Source organism: Trichosurus vulpecula, chromosome 8, assembly GCF_011100635.1.
Source record: "Trichosurus vulpecula isolate mTriVul1 chromosome 8, mTriVul1.pri, whole genome shotgun sequence".
NCBI classification, from domain to species: domain Eukaryota; kingdom Metazoa; phylum Chordata; class Mammalia; order Diprotodontia; family Phalangeridae; genus Trichosurus; species Trichosurus vulpecula.
Genome location: NC_050580.1, coordinates 152450273 through 152467366, shown reverse-complemented (window position 1 = coordinate 152467366; position 17094 = coordinate 152450273). Strand labels below are relative to the sequence as shown.

The following is a 17094-nucleotide window of genomic DNA, read 5'->3' as shown; positions in this document are numbered from 1 at the left end:
TAATATCTTGATTTCTCATCAAGTCACTAGCTTCCACTTGCTCCAATCTAATTTTTAAGGTAGTATTTTCTTCAGTGGTCCGTTGGACCTCTTTTTCCATTTGGCTAATTCTGCCTTTCAAGGCATTCTTCTCCTCATTGGCTTTTTGGAGCTCTTTTGCCATTTGAGTTAGTCTATTTTTTAAGGTGTTGTTTTCTTCAGTGTATTTTTCAGTATTTTTTTGGGTCTCCTTTAGCAAGTCATTGACTTGTTTTTCATGGTTTCCTCACATCCTTCTCATTGCTCTTCCCAATTTTTCCTCTACTTCTCTGACTTGCTTTTCTAAATCCTTTTTGAGCTATTCCATGGCCTGGGACCAGTTCATGTTTTTCTTGGAGGCTTCTGTTGTAGGCTCTTTGACTTTGTTAACTTCTTCTGTCTGTATGTTTTGGTCTTCTTTGTCACCGAAGAAAGAATGCAAAGTCTGAGACTGAATCTGGGTGCGTTTTCGCTGCCTGGCCATATTCCCAACCAACTAACTTGACCCTTGAGTTTTTCAGCGGGGTATGACTGCTTGTAGACTAAAGAGTTCTATGTTCCTCATTTGGGGGGGATGTGCCAGCTCTGCCACACCAGCACTCCTCCTTCCCCAAGAACCCCCAACCCGGACTGGGCTTAGATCTTCAGCAGGCTGTGCACTCCTGCTTTGATCCGCCACTTAATTCCTCCCACCAGGTGGGCCTGGGGCCGGAAGCAACTGCAGCTGTAGCTGTGCCACCTCCGCTGCCCCCGGGGCAGTGGCCGAACTGCAAACTCCTTCCACTCCCACAGCTTTTCCCACTAACCTTCTCCGCTGTCTTTGGTGTTTGTGGGTTGAGAAGTCTGGCGACTGCTGTAGCTCCCTGATTCAGGGCGCTAGGGCCCGCTCCGCCTGGCTCCTGGTCTGGTTGGTCCACGCCACTCATGCTGGGCTCTGCTCCGCTTCGCTCCCACCTCCCAGCTTCATGTGGGATAGACCTCACCTAGAGACCATCCAGGCTGTCCTGGGCTGGAGCCCTGCTTCCCTCTGCTCTTTTTTGGGTTTTGCAGTTCTTGGCTCCGCCCCTAAAGGGATTTTTAATGGAAAATATCTAGTTTAAATCCCTCATGCAGTAGATGGGAAGCTAAAGGCCCAGAGAAAGGAAGTGGAAGAACTCAGGACTCAATTCGAGGTTTTCTTACTACAGTGTGTGTGTGTGTGTGTGTGTGTGTGTGTGTGTGTGTGTGTGTGTTTATTAGCTGTATGGGCAGGTCCCTTAACCTCTCTGGTTTCATTTTTCTCATATCTACAGTGAAGGGGTTGGATTAGAAGGCTTTAGTGAACACAGTGAAGCTAAATGATGTGCCTGGGAATGCCCAGCAGAACCTACTGATTTCATAGACTTTGAAACCCCTCAGACTTGCTGTTTAAAGAGACTGATTAGGGGCAGAGCCAAGGTGGCAGCTGGAAAGCAGGGACTTGCTTAAGCTCCCCCCCCCCAGGACCCTCTAAACACCTATAAAAATGGCTAAGAACAAATTCTAGTGCTGCAGAACCCACAAAATAGCAGAGGGAAGCAGGGCTCCAGTCCAGGACAGCCTGGGTGGTCGCTGGGAAGGGTCTATTGCATGGAGCTGGGAGCGGAGTGGGGCAGAGCCCAACACAGGCCTCACTATGACCAACCATACTGGGAGCTGGGCGAAACAGGCGTAGGGCCCTGATTCAGTGAGCTGTGGCAGTTACCAGACTTCTTAACCCGCAAACACCAAAGACACCAGAGAAGGTTAGTGGGAAAAGCTGCTGGGACAGAGTGAAAGGAGTTTGTGGCTTTGGAGGTGGTGCGGCTCTGAGGCTGCTTCCATAGCTACATCTGCATTTGCTTCTGGCCCCAGGCCCACCTGGTGGGAGGAATTAAGCTGAGGATTAGAGTGGGAGTGCAAAGCCTGCTTTGCCCTGCCTGGATCTGGCCCGCAATCCTGGTCGGTGGTTCTTGGGGGAGAAGGACTGCTGGTGTGGCAGAGCTTGCCATGTAGAAGTAGCTCTGAAAATAGCAGCACAGCCCCTCAAGCTTGGGACAAAGTACTCTCCACTCTACAAGCAGTTGTACCCTGACAAAAAGCTCAAGGGTCAGGTAGCTGGCTGGAAACATGAACAGGCAGTGAAAACGATCTCGGATTCAGACTCAGACTTTGGAGTCTTTTTTTGGTGACAAAGGATACCAAAACATACAGCCAGAAGAAGTCAACAAAGTCAAAGAGCCTATATCAAAAGCCTCCAAGAAAAATATGAATTGGTCTCAGGCCATGGAAGAACTCAAAAAGGATTTGAAAAAGTGAGTAAGAGAAGTAGAGGAAAAATTGGGAAGAGAAATGAGAGTGATGTGAGAAAACCATGAAAAACAAGTCAATGACTTGCTAAAAGGAGACCCAAAAAATACTGAAGAAAATAACACCTTAAAAAATAGACAAACTCAAATGGCAAAAGATCTCCCAAATGCCAATGAGAGGAAGAATGCCTTGAAAGGCAAAAATAGCCAAATGGAAAAGGAGGTCCAAAAGACCACTGAAGAAAATACATATCTCATTGGAAAAACCATTGACCTGGAAAATAGATCCAGGAGAGATAATTTAAAAATTATTGGACTACCTGAAAGCCATGATCAAAAAAAAGAGCCTAGATATCATCTTTCAAGAAATTATCAAGGAGAACTGTCCTGATATTCTAGAGCCAGAGGGTAAAATAGAAATCTAAAGAATCCACAGATTGCCTCCTGAAAAAGATCCCAAAAAGAAAACTCCTAGGAATATTGTCATCAAATTCCAGAGCTCCCAGATCAAGGAGAATACTGCAAGCAGCCAGAAAGAAACAATTGGAGTATTGTGGAAACACAGTCAGGATAACAAAAGATCTAGCAGCTTCTACATTAAGGGATCAAAGGGCTTGGAATATGGTATTCCAGAGGTCAATGGAGCTAGGATTAAAACTAAGAATCACCTACCCAGCAAAACTGAGTTATCATGCTCCAAGGCAAAATATGGATTTTCAATAAAATAGAGGACTTTCAAGCTTTCTCAGTGAAAAGACCAGAGCAGAATAGAAAATTTGACTTTCAAACACAAGAATCAAGAGAAGCATGAAAAGGTAAACAAGAAAGAGAAATCATAAGGGACTTACTAAAGTTGAACTGTTTTGTTTACATTCCTACATGGAAAGATGATGTGTGTAATTCATGAGACCTCAGTATTAGTGTAGCTGAAGGGAATATACATATGTGTGTGTGTGTATATATATATATATATATATATATATATATGTATATATATATATATATATATATACATATATACACACACAGAGGGCACAGGGTGAGTTGAATTTGAAGGGATGATATCTAAAAAAAAATCAAATTAAAGGATGAGAGAGAAATATATTGAGAGAGGGAGAAAAGGAGAGATAGAATGGAGTAAATTATCACATAAAAGTGGCAAGAAAAAGCAGTTCTGTTGGAAGGGAAGAGGGGCCAGGTGAGGGGGAAAGAGTGAATCTTGCTGTCATCGGATTTGACTTGAGGAGGGAATAACATACACACTCAGTTGGATATCTTACCCCACAGGAAAGAAGGAGGAAGGGGATGAAAGGGGGACAATAGAAGGGAGGGCAGATGGGGGAGGAGGCAATCAAAAGCAAACACTTTCGAAAAGGGACAGGGTCAAGGGAAAAAACTGAATAAAGGGAGACAGGATAGGAGGTAGCAAAATATAGTTAGTCTTTCACAACATAAGTACTGTGGAAGAGTTTTGCGTAATGACACAGGTGTGGCCTATGTTGAATTGCTTGCCTTCTTAGGGAGGGTGGGTGGGGAGGGAAGAGGGGAGAGAATTTGGAACTCAAAGTTTTAAAAGCAGATGTTCAAAAAACAGTTGTTTTTACATGCAACTGGGAAATAAGATATGCAGGCACAGGGCATAGAAATCTATCTTGCCCTATAGGAAAGTAAGGGAAAAGGGGATGGAGGGAAGTGGGGTGATAGAAGGGAGGGCTGACTGGGGAATGGGGCAATCAGAATATATGCCATCTTGGAGTGGGGGGGAGTGTAGAAATGCGGAGAAAATTTGTAATTCAAAATCTTGTGGAAATTGATGCTGAAGACTAAAAATATTAAATAATAGAAAAGCAAAAAAAAAGAGGAAAAAATAAATAGAATACACTTAATGTTTATTGAATTGAAAAAAAATAAAAAAAATTAGAGAGACCGATTGGGGGTGATTATCAAATCAGAGAGACTTTGAGTTTATTTGCTTATTTCCTTTAAATAAACTCTTCCTTTAAGAAAGTTTGTCTGGAATGGTGATGATAAAGCCAGACTGACTTCACCCCTTTGTCCCTCCACTTAATCCAAAGTACAGATAAGCCAGTTGAATAGTTAATGTAAGAAATATATGTACATTACTAATGAGTGATGATATGTCTTGTGATGTATAGTTTTACATTATTCCTTTAGTTGGAGCCATAAGTGATTATTTTACTATTTAATGCAAGTACTAGGATTTCCTCTCTTCCCAAACACACTTTGCTACATTCATACTATAAGAGCAAGATGGGCTCTGCAGTTTTGCCAGCATTTTTTCTCCATCAGGAGATATGTTCTTTTTTGGCAGAGATATTGCTTTGGTGGCACCTTGTAAAATCTTAGTTCTTATGCCTTGTGGCTCTCCTAATTTGTACAATTTCACAAGCCAAAGGACCCAATCACATGCTCAGTTTGTTACAGGAGGAAATCTCTAGATATCATTGTGTATTTTGTAAAGGTCAGACCTTCTTGAGAATTCTGCCTGAGTTTCCACTGTGTAATAAACAGATTATTACAAATGGTCCAGGAAATGAATCCAAGTTAGAACTCCCTTTACAACTTGACTGTGCTTTTGAAGAGAAACTCTCTACATCAACTTACCCACAGTATGACCTTCCTTTCAGATTTCCTGCCTTAAACTTCCTCCACCCAAAAGTCTTCTGGCTGCTACTCAAGGGGAGGAATGTAGATAAAATCTAAGCTGCTAAGTTGAGTGACCCACAACCACTATTTGAGTCTGTGGGATGGTTTGTGGTCAGAGGCTGTACACGAAAGCCAGACATTTGGTTCTCTGTCTTTTATAATTATGATGATGAGAATTGTTTTCACTGAATAGCTTTCACAAAAAGCCTGGGTCATAAAAACATCAAACTAGTAGAGGAGAGAATAAAGCTGTAATTTCCTGTTATTGTGCAATCCAAAGATACTTATTGATCACCCACAATATTTAAGGTCCTATTCCAGGTCCTATGCAAAGAAGTCTGAGACATAATTTCTGCCCTCAACGAACTTATAATCTAGTTTTAAAGATGGAACCAAAAAAACCCTAACAATAATGAAAAGTACCTTATTTAAGTGCTAGAATGGGAGAACCATTAGATATCAGCAGTATACAGCTGCTGTGGATCTCAGACAGCTCCCGGCCCAGGCTTCCCCTTTCAAAAGAGGAAATGTGACCCAGAGAAGGCATAACTCCCAGAGGAGCCCTGGTCAGTAAGGTCTGAGGGTATCCAGTGGAGGCTCGGAATTGCCAGCACATAGAGCAGCCAGAGAAGGCTCTGCCCTGCTAGGCATAGGACTGGAGCTAGAATCTGAAGGTTAATGATTTCAAAATGCATGTGGCAAAGGGAAAGGTAAAGGAAGGACCATAGGTGCAGAATATTAAATTCTTGCTCAGATTTGGTCACGTTGGTTTGGCTTAACTTTCTTTTTTTCTGTTACAAGGGAGCATTGTATGGCAGAAGATGGGTGGCATATCAGGAAATTATTGTAGTCGGGGTGAAAAACAAAAGGCATTAGTAAAGCTTCTTTTTAAAAATGGAAAAGGCATCACTGCTGATTTCTACTTTGTTAGACTAGTTGGTTGTAGGTGATCAGCAGCTCCTGCTGCTGATCACCATATTTTGTACTATACTTTGCGTTGCCTACGGCACCTCACATAGAGTAGGTGGTCAGTAATAAACATTTTTTAATAATTTGTCAGGTGCGTATCTTAAGATCACTGGATTTATTGTCAGTCGTGAGTCCTGGATGTAAATCCTAGCTCTGCTCCTTATTACTTGTGCTACTTGGGACAAGTCACTTGCCCTCTCTGGGCCTGTTTCTTTATATGTAAAAAAGGAAACATTTGGACTAAATCATCTCCAAGGCCCCTTCCATTTCTAAAGCCTATTGTATTTATAAAACATCATTCTCTGGATAGCATTTTCCAAAAGAGGATTGCCATTTTCCTCGTTTCTTGCTCGAGGTCACAAAACAAGGCAATTGACTGTTTACAAAAACAAGAAGACAGGATTTTAATGTCCTACCTTTCAAGGATATTATAAGGACAAATAGCTACAGCATGCTTTAAGGTTTTTAAAAATAAAATTTAAAGAGAATAGCAATTTTTAAAAATTTCATTGGTATGTTTTTTATATCACCTTCATTTCCAACCGTTTCCCTCCCCAGTCCATCCCTTATAACAAAGAATAAAAAGAAAGTTCTGTAAAACTAACCAACACGTCATCTGACTGTGGGTGGCATTATGTATAGTGCCTCACCCCGTAGTCCCCTACCTCCCCAGTGAATGGAGGAAAGTGCATTTTCCCGTCTCTTCTTCCGGTCCAAGGTTATAGACAACAATCAGTCTCATTTTTGTTGTTATTCTTTCCGTTTCCATTTGTGTATATTGTTTCCCTGTTCTTCGTGCCTTCCTTTGTATTAGTTTGTCTTTTCCCATATTTCTCTGTTCTTCATTTTTGTCCTGTTTTACTGTTCTTAGGTCATAATAGCATGGTGCCTTGTACACAGCAGGCTCTCAGTAATGATCATTTCATAGGCAAGGGGAATAAAAATGGTCAGTAGTGTGTAAAGAAGTCTTCAAATGAGGAAGTCACTTTATTGTTTCTTAACAGAGTGGCCTGTGCCCAATAAAGCCATTGATGAATGCTGTTCAAGTTCAGATCTTGGTAGATGAAGTTTTGGTATTTTAAATAAACTCCGTTTTGAAATGCTGCCACTCATGTATATTCAATATTTTTAATTGACGTGATAGAGAAACCCATCTACTCCTATTAGACTACAATGTCTACAGACTACAAGGCTTACTACACGATGTTCTCTTGTAAGCAATAATTGCAGAGTGTTGGGTTTCAAAATTCAGTTTATCTAGTATTGTTTGATCCACTGTGACTCTACTAGGTGAGGATTAAGTAGGATTTGTGTGATAGAAATGTCTGTTTTCTTACATAGTTCCTTTATTTTAGGGTTTTCTTTTGTTTTTTTTTTCAATGCTAGAGAGTTCATATTTTGTTGATATTCCATCCCTTAAGTACAGTGGCAGATGTTAATTTCCTGATCTAAGATACTCTTGTAATGGAAATATATACAGTGGCAGTAAGAAATTTAATAACAAAAAGTTCTAGTAGGCCCCTTTCCAGTACTGATTCCTCTCAGAGGCTTTTAATACTATTTTATTCAACCCCATTTTATTAACCTAATGGTTTAGCAGAGAGCTCTCATGATGTAGGGGGTTGTAGTGTCAAATGGTAACCCAGAGTCAGGAAAACCCGGGTTCAAATCCTGTTCTGTCACATACTGACTTGGCAATCCTCGGCAAGACATTTAACCTCTCAGTGGCCCCAGCAAATAAGATTCGTAAGTGACAGAGAAGATGCTGATCACACACACACTCAAAATTATATAGCATAATGTGACTATTTTGGAGGGGAAAACTTTTATTTGGATATATAAGTTCTAATAGGTTTGTTTAAGAAAAACAACCTCATTACTTCATGGTTACACCTGGTATGTCTCAAGCCAAACAAAGGCTTCTCTCCATTCCTGTCATTAAACATGCTTTGCTTATTAATGAGATGAACAGAGGAAGGAGGGTATATCATGCTTTCATGAATCAAAAATGATGTGGTACAACTAGACCTGAAAACTAAGCCTATCACTTTGAATAAAACCTTTTTTAACAGTGTTGTTCAAATTTTGTCCTTTTTGAGTAATTTTTAAAAAATAATTGGGTCTTCTTCTAATCCTCCTATGACTTATTTTTAAAAAAATTGTTTCACTTTGCCAGGCAGTATAGAATGTAGGATAAGATTTTTTTTTATGTGAAAGTATAGGATTCTCTAATGTAGTGTGCTAGTTAATTCTCTTCTGGTAGAGTACTTTATTAAAGGATTCAAAATTATACTTAAATGTAGGCCCTTTTCTTTCTCAACTAATATTTCTTTGTTATGGTCAGTATTAAATTTGGTCATAGTTATTTTGTGGGTTGGAAAAAGAACATGCCAGAGGCAACAGTAGATTATAAAAGACAACCTGGAAAGACTTTCATGATCTGTAGCAAAGTAAAGTGAGCAGAACCAGGAGAATATTGTACAAAGTAACAGCAATATTGTATGATGTTCATCCATGAATGACTATACAATGATCTAAGACAATTCTGAAGGACTTATGATGAAAAATGCTATCCATCTCCAAAGAAAGAACTGATAGACTCTGAATGCAGGTTGAATAATACTTTTTTAAATTTTATTTTTCTTGAGGTTTTGTGTGTTTTCTTTCACAACATGACTCATGTGGAAATATGTCTTGAATGACTGCATATGTATAACCTATATCAAATTGCTTGCCTTCTCAATGAGGAGGGGTAGGGTAAGAGATTGAGGGAAAGAATTTGGAACTCAAAATTTTTTAAAATGAATGTTAAAAATTGTTTTTACATGTAGTTGGGAAAAATATTTTTAAGAAAAAAGATTATAAAAGGCAGTTCGGGGAGTGGGGTACGGAAAGAGGCAAGAGGAAGAGAGAAGGAATGACTTTTAATTGTAGAAGAAGTTGAACTCCAGTTATAAGGACAGCAAGTAAAGGTAAAGATAAAATATGACTCTGGAAGATTTTATAAGATGTTGTGGGTGTGCATTCTTGATATTCTAGGCCAACATCCATTGCACAAAAATTGAAATGTAAGGCTTTGAAATTAGTACCGTTTGGTTCAACCATTCTGAAAGAAGTTTGGAATTATGCGCCCAAAGCAATTGAACTGTACATACCCTTTGACCCAGCAATATCACAGTTAGGCCTGTAACCCCTCCCCTGCCCCCCCCCAAATATATTTTTTTTTAAAGAGAGAAGGGACTCATATGTACAAAAATATTTATATCAGGTGTTTTTGTGGTGGCAAACAATTGGAAACTGACAGTATTCACATCAATTGGGGACTAGCTGAACAAGTTAGGGTATATAAATGTAATGGAATACTATTGTGCTCTAAGAAATGGCGAAGGGAATGATTTCAGAAAAACCGAGGAAGATAGTGTACACTGATGCAAAGTGGAATGAACAGACTCAGGAGAACGATTTATATGATAGCAATAATATTTTAAAGAACAACTTTAAAGACTTATGAACTCTGATAAATACAGTGACCAATCCAGAGGGCTCATGATGAAACATGCTATTCATATCTTGATAGAGAGATGATGGACTCAGAGGCCAGATTGAAAAGAGTGTGTGTGTGTGTGTGTGTGTGTGTGTGTGTGTGTGTGTTTGTGAGAGAGAGAGAGAGAGAGAGAGATTGATTGATTTTGGCTGGGTATGGGGAGACACGGCTAATGCAAGAAATATTTTTTGCTTTACTGTACGTTTGTAACAGTCATTGTTTTTCTTGCTTTCCCAGTGGAAAGAAGGAGAGCAGGAGGGAGAAAATTTGGAGCTGAAAATAAAATTGAATTGAAAAAGAAAGTAGTATAATTTAATTTGGGAAAGATAAGAAAAAAGCTACAACCTAAATGTGAATATAATGTGGTAAGCACTTAATAAATGCTTGTTGGATTAGACCAATAGAGTAAAAGTTTAATATAAGTAAATACTGCCTGTATCCTATAGCCAAACTTCAGACAAAAAGCACTCTTTACCTCTCCGATTTACTTATCATGCATTATTTAGCATGATAGCTATTTGTATAGGTGTCTTATCCCTCTACTAGAATGTAAATATCCTGAGGATAGGGAGGGGTCTTACTTTCTTAAAGTATGGAAACCTTATATTTCTCTTTCTTCTCTCTCCATCTCCCTCTGCTGTCCCCAAATTCTGCTTGTCTCTCTGGTCCAAGCTAGTCTTACATGATTATAATGTAAGGAAGAAGGGGATCTTTTGGCCCGTTTTTGATGACATAAAATTGTAATGATATTTCCTAAGCAAAATGGAGAAGGTGGCATTGTGCCCTACCTTATCTCATCATTAGGGGGATCAGGTTTCCAAATCCTTTTTTTCCTTCAGAACACCAAAGAAGGAGGTAGCTTTAGAAATGAGCTGTCTTATTTAAACAGTGATTTTCAGTACTTTTAGAGAGTGATGATCCTTTCTACCCTGGATGTATGAAGTCCTAGAAACCCAGAAGTATTTGGGGAAGTTTGCTTATTTGTTTTTGTTGGGTTGTTTTTTTTGTGTTGATGTTTTTAATTTCTGGGAACTTTTTGAGGGGTCTCAATTTAGGAGAAATACCCAAAATAGTAATTTTATAAGAAAAGCAGGTTGCATACAATGCTTCTTTATTTTCCTAAGCATTGAACCAGGCATCACAAAGACTACTTTCTAGATCCAGCCCTGCCATTAGGTCACTATGAAATGAGAGTTGGAGCAAATTATCTCAAAGGGCCTTTCCAGTTACAAAATTTTGGGTTTCATTTTTTCTCAAAACTTACCTAAAAACATCATGCTTCTCTCCCCACCTTTAGTCTACACAGCACAAAATCTTGTTTCTGACATTTTCTAGGAGAAACCTATTCAGTGGCTAGCATTATTTGATTTCTGTATTATGCTATTATATTTTTATCTGCAATTTCAGTGGTGCTGGTTTACTAGACTACCAGAACTGAATCAGATGTGTTTATAGGACCAGGGTTAAGATACTTACTACCACTTCTTCCATAATAATTTGTTTGGCATTGCTTATTGGCTTTGCCTTCCTCCAGCCCAGAAGTTTCAGAAGAATCAATTGAGGAGACTGATTCATTCCTTCCCAAGCTAGTAACCTGTGACATCAATAAAACCATAGATAGTAGAGCCAATTTCAACAAGTACCTGCTACAGAAATAAAACCCTTTTAGTAAGGATGAGATTTCCATGCCCTAAACGAGAGCACAGAGGAGAATGCTCACAAACAGGAAAAGGGGTTTGTGTAATTCCCTTTGAATAGAAGAATTGTTTTACAGTGTGTTCACATGGTTAGCACTTTTGGTTAAACATTGAGCTGATGAAACTGAAGTCCTACATAAACTGCAAGTGTATAAAATTTTGTTGGCCTCTACAGTTTTCTGAGCCTGGAGCTCCATGAGTGGCATAACATTAATGTGTAGTCAACCTGCTTTTGTGTTAAACAAAACCTAATTCTTTCTCTAATCTTGATAATTTGCAATTTTCCTTGCTTTCTTAAAATATAAGCAGTGGAACATAATGGACTGTGTCTTTTCAGTTGACTAAATTCTCCATTATTTATAAGAAAATGCTGAGAAAAGTCCTTTTGGCCTATTGTAATTGTCATGAGGACTGTAAACACTTAGCTGTCAGCGTGAGCCTGTAATGGGTTCTGACATTTAGTATTCTCCTTTTTTTCTGCCACTGTTTAGTAATTTTTAAATTCTTAAAACTATAGCCAAGGGCAGCTATTTAATTCATCTTTGCTCTACAGAATCATATATTGTTAGAACTATAAGGGACCTTATAAAATCCCCTAGTCAGTCCTTCTAATTTTATTAGATGAGGAAACAGAAGTCCGGATAAGGAAACTAATTTGCCCAAGGTCACCCAGCTGGTTGGTTAGTGGCATAGCAGCCCTGTAACCCAGACTCCTGATGCCAGTCCAATTCATTGTCTGCTGTGTCATCTTCCTATTTCCATAGACTATCTGTAGTTAGACAATAGTTATATATCATATATGTTTTTTTCATGGACATCTCTCAGACTGTTAGCTTACATGACATCATGAATTGTATCCTATTCTACCATATATGGTGAACTAGCAAATAGCAAAGGGAGAAAATTTAAGCTGCAAATGGGGAAGAACTTTTAAATTAGTTTTGAAAGTTACTCAGATTAAGCTAATTCCAACAACAGACACAAAGGCTTTCAAATAACATTTGCATGATGCTTTTTTATTCAGATAACACTTTTTAGTCTGAAGAGCATATAGTATGTTACACGAATTTTCTTACCCAAATTTGCCCTCTTTATAAAATCCCCTGAGAGTCACTGTATATATACACACACATTTTTTTTTCCCTAAAAATCATGAACAGATTATTCCAAAATATGTTGTAACTTGGATAAAACACCTTTGGGGTTTAAATCAGCAAATATTTATTAAGTGCCTTCCATGAATCTGATCATGAAAAATACTAGTCCTGGGTACCTAATCCAGCAACCTGTTTTTCAGCTCTCTGAGTATATTCTTTTGTGATGAAATTTCAAAGTGGCCTCCTTGGCTATCAAGGAAATAGGTGGTGAATTTGTTTTTTAAATTTTATTGATATGTTTTATTTTACATTACAAACATTTAGAGATTACCCCTACTCCATGAAAAGTCTCTTGTAACAAAGTAAAAGTTAAGTAAAACTTATAGTATAGTGCTCTCTTCTGAGAGTACATACATTTCACATCTGTAGCACCGTTTACCTCTCTATCTTTAAAAAATTAAGAGAAATCTACTTTATCTCCCTCCTACTCCTCACCACTTGTATAGAAAAAATGAAAAACAAATTTCTTCCAATAAACATAGATAGTTGGCAAAACAAATTCCCTAAATGTCTATCTATGTGCAAAAATTTTTCATTCTAATTCTGTACCCTGAATCTGTCACCTCTGTAATGGAGGGCATATTTCATTCTCAGTCCTCTGGAATCATAAATGGTCATTGTATTGATCTTAGTTCTTACAGTTTTCAAAGTTGTTTGGTTTTAGAGTGTTGTTTTTATTGTATAAATTAGTCTCCCAATTCTGCTCATTTTGTTCTTCATTTTATAAAACTCTTCAAAATTGTTTATGATCTAAGGATATGAACAGGCAGTTTTTTATATTTAATTTATTTAGTTTCAGTTTTCAACTTTAATTTCCATAAGTTTTTGAATTTTCTCTACCTCCCTCTCCACTCCCTCCTCAAGATGGCATGCAATCTGATATGGGCTCTACACAGTTGCATAGAAGAACTACATAACAAATAGGAGGAGCCATGAGAAAGAAAACAAAACAAAACAAGAGAAAAGAATGCTCTGCATTCTGACCCCATGGTTCTTTCTCTGGATGTGTATGGTATTTTCCATCATGAGTCCTTTGGAAAAGTTTTAGGTCCTTGCATGGCTGAGAAGGGCTAAGTCTATCAAAATCAGTCCTTGCAAGCTGTAGCTGTTACCGTGTACAGTGGTCTCCTGGTTCTCTGTTCACTTCACTCAGCATCAGTTCATTCAAATCTTTCCAGGTTTTTCCCAAAGTCCGCCTGCTCATCATTTCTTCTAGCATAATAGTATTCCATTACATTCATATACCACAACTTGTTCAGCCATTCCTCAATTGATGGGCATCCCTTCAATTTCCAGTTCTTGGCCACCACAAAAAGAGCTGCTATAAATATTTTTGTACATGTGGGGTTTTTTTCCCCCATTTTTATGATCTCTTTGGGATAAAGCCCTAGGAGCAATATTGCTGGGTCAAAGGGTATGCACACTTTTATAGCCCTTTGGACATAGTTCCAAATTGCTGTCCAGAGTGGTTGGATCAGCTCACAGCCCCACCAACGATGAATTTGTGTTCCAACTTTCCCACATCTCCAGCATTAATCATTTTCTTGTTTTGTCATGTTAGCCAATCTGATAGGTGTGGTGTGGTACCTCAGAGTTGTTTTGATTTGCATCTCTCTAGTCAATAGGGATTTTTAGAGCATTTTTTCATATGACTATAGATAGCTTTAATTTCTTCCTCTGAAAACTGCCTTGAACAGGCAGTTCTTAAAGAAGAAATTTGGGAATCTTAACAAAGGGGAAGGAGGACTGCTACTTTTTGAAACAGGGAGTAGAAGGGGCATACAGAAAGGCAATATTATCATTGATAAAGACAGTTATGGGTAGAACCTGGTAGAAATAATTCTGCAGAACTCATTGCTGCCTCACTTTTCTCTTTTACGTATCATTTTAAAGCAAAGATTTGGCATTGACGGAACAGTGAATAAGGAATACCAGGAAAACTTGCTAGAACTTCATCCTTATTACTTCAGCATTCTCTGTAAAATGGATATTCATTTGGAAGTGGACAATGTGCTTTAAGTTTTCAGTCATTCATTAAATAGCAAGCATGTTAGGCACTGAGACAAAGAGAGGAAAAAAAAAAAGCTTGGTAACCAGCAGGGAAGATATTAATAGCACAAAGGAATATGGCCTCCAAATTAACTAAAAGAATCCAGACATCTATGAAAAAATATTGCAAGACAAAGGAAAATAACTCGGCACCTAATGAGTCAGGGGACCCTGTGGATTTTCAAGAAAACAGAGAAATCAGAATTATGAATGCAAGATTTATGGCCTGGAGAAACTTGAATTCACGGTTGAAAGTCTTGCCAAAAAAAAAAAAAAGACAGGACAAAAGAAAAAATAAATGATTGGGAATGTAAAAGCAAAGGACAGTTTGGAAGAAGAGAAGAAAAAAGCAATAATGTTAAAAGAAAACTTTCTCTCTAAACAAGCAGAACATTAATCTTAAAGACAGGTTATGTAGAGTGACAACTTAGGCAGTATAGATCTCCCAGAAGAATATGACAGATCAAAAATATTGAACACCATAATGCAAGAAATAATATAAGAAAACTGCTCAGAACTTCTGGATGCAGAAAACAAAGTACTAATCAAAAGAATCCACATACAGACTGTCTCCAGAAAAAAGCCTGAGGCTTCAAACTCAAAGACACATAGTGTTTAAACTAAATAATTTCATTGACAAACAAAAAAATTCTGCATGTGATGAGAAAGAACTTCATATATAAGGAAAGGAAATGTGAATGACCAGCAGAAAGCATTGGAAGAAATGCAACGTGTTCAGAAAAGCAAAGGAGCTTGAGACACAGTCCAAGGTAACATAACCTGCAAACCTGAGGTTAACAATTAATGACAAAAGATAGGGGTTCAGTAAAAAAGATGTTCAGAGTATTTCAAGAAAAGACCTGAACAAATTATTTGCTTTTTAATTACCCCAGACAACAGATATTCAAGAAAGGCAAACATATATGACAAGGTCAACAACAACAAAATAACAGCATATTTCTTTCTAAAAGTACATAAGAAGACAAGGCTGAAAGTGGTGGTCAGATAAAATTGGTGGAGATGTGTAGTAAACCACATAACATCCCACTTAAAAGTGAATCAGTGGTTTTTTGGTAGGGCTAGATTACAGAATGAGAAGGTACATAAAAAGGGGGAAGGGGGTGGAAGGAAGATAGGAATGTGTAATGTACCCTAATCAATTGGTAGAACTCACTTGTAATTCCAAAGGCTAACAATGAAGAGAAAATATCTTCTGTAATCTCTCAGGAAGAAGAGAGCCTAGAGGACAATGGGAAAAGAAGCAAAGGGAGGGTTTGAAACGGAGAAATAAAGAGGGAAGTCTTGTTTCAGTGGTGGGAGGGGGTACCACTGATGAATACTTCCATTGGGAAAGGGAGAGATTCTGTAAAGGGATATGGGGACCTTATAGTGGGAATAATCTTCAGGGATTTAGTGCTTAGAGAAACAACTCAGCCTGCTTCAGGAGAATCAGAAGAGGAATCAGAGCCCCTGGGGTCAGCTTACACCCAGACAAGTATGAGGGAATAGAATCAGGGAGAAGATTTCAGGCCAAATGGGGAAAAAACGACCATGCGGAGGGCAACGGTTAATAATATATTTCACAATCAGGGACATAGGAAAATTTCTACCATGGGGCAATACCCTCTTTTTCACTTGCAGAAATTAGTATTTCTAAGAATGAGGTACAACAGAAAAAGTGGGGCAAGGGTCAAGATCTACAAGGCAGTAAGATAGAAACTGTTTAGGAGAGAGAACATGTAAATAAGTAAATCAAAAACTTTAATTTTGTCAGGAATACAGAGACTAAAGAATGACTAAGTAAGTACAAGGCCCATGAATAAAAGTCTCAAATAGACAGAGAAGATAAATAATGAAGTGAATGAGGGAAAGAAATGTGTTTTTAGAAAAAGGTACAGAAAATAAAATTTTAAAAACAACAAACAAAACAAGTAGAAGATAGCAAGAAGGATTTTACTTGACTACTTACTGAGAGGGGAAGAATTAATTTACTAGATAAAAGGAAGAAATAAAAAAGAATAAGTTAAGCAAAATTCTAAAACCTAGGGAAAGGGGTAACAAATGGGAGGTGTACAGCTTGAGGGTAAGGGGAAGTAAGCCATTGGGAATAGAGTTGCCTTAAAGTATATTAAGCTAAAATAACTGAGGAGATAGTACTTTGTTTACAAAGGAAGAGGTCAGAATCACAACACAGGAGGAGAAGTATTAAGAGACAAGTGGAAGAAAACATAAGCCTAACTCATAACTTTAAATGAATTGGATTAAATAGTCTGATAAAGTGAAAAGGGCTGGTAGATTGAATAAGAAAACAAAACCCGACAAGTCTTTTGCTTAGAAAAACAAAAGACACACACAGAATAAAATTAAGGGGCTGGAAAAAAAATTTACTATTCATCAGGTTAATCCAAAAACGTAGGAGTTACAGTCGTACTATCAGACAGCAAAAACAGAATTTACAAAATAAAAAGAAATAAGGGAAATATGTGAAAAGAAACCATAGACAGCAAACCAGTATTAATATTTAACTTATATGTTCCATATGCCTTAGCATCTAAATAAAGGAAAAATTAACAACTATCAGAAGAGAGACGGTAATAGAAGAGCGGCAGGAGATTTTAACGTCCTTCTCTCAGTTTTGGATAAGTCTAACAGGAAGTTAAGCAAAAGAGAAAATATAGAATTGAACA

The 17094-nt window shown here is 38.0% G+C and overlaps 1 protein-coding gene across 2 annotated transcripts in view; it reads left to right on the top strand.

The window, feature by feature from the left end:
- The window catches only part of AAGAB (alpha and gamma adaptin binding protein), a 74173-nt gene that overhangs the window by 29232 nt on the left and 27847 nt on the right, over positions 1-17094 (top strand). The window lies entirely within an intron of this gene.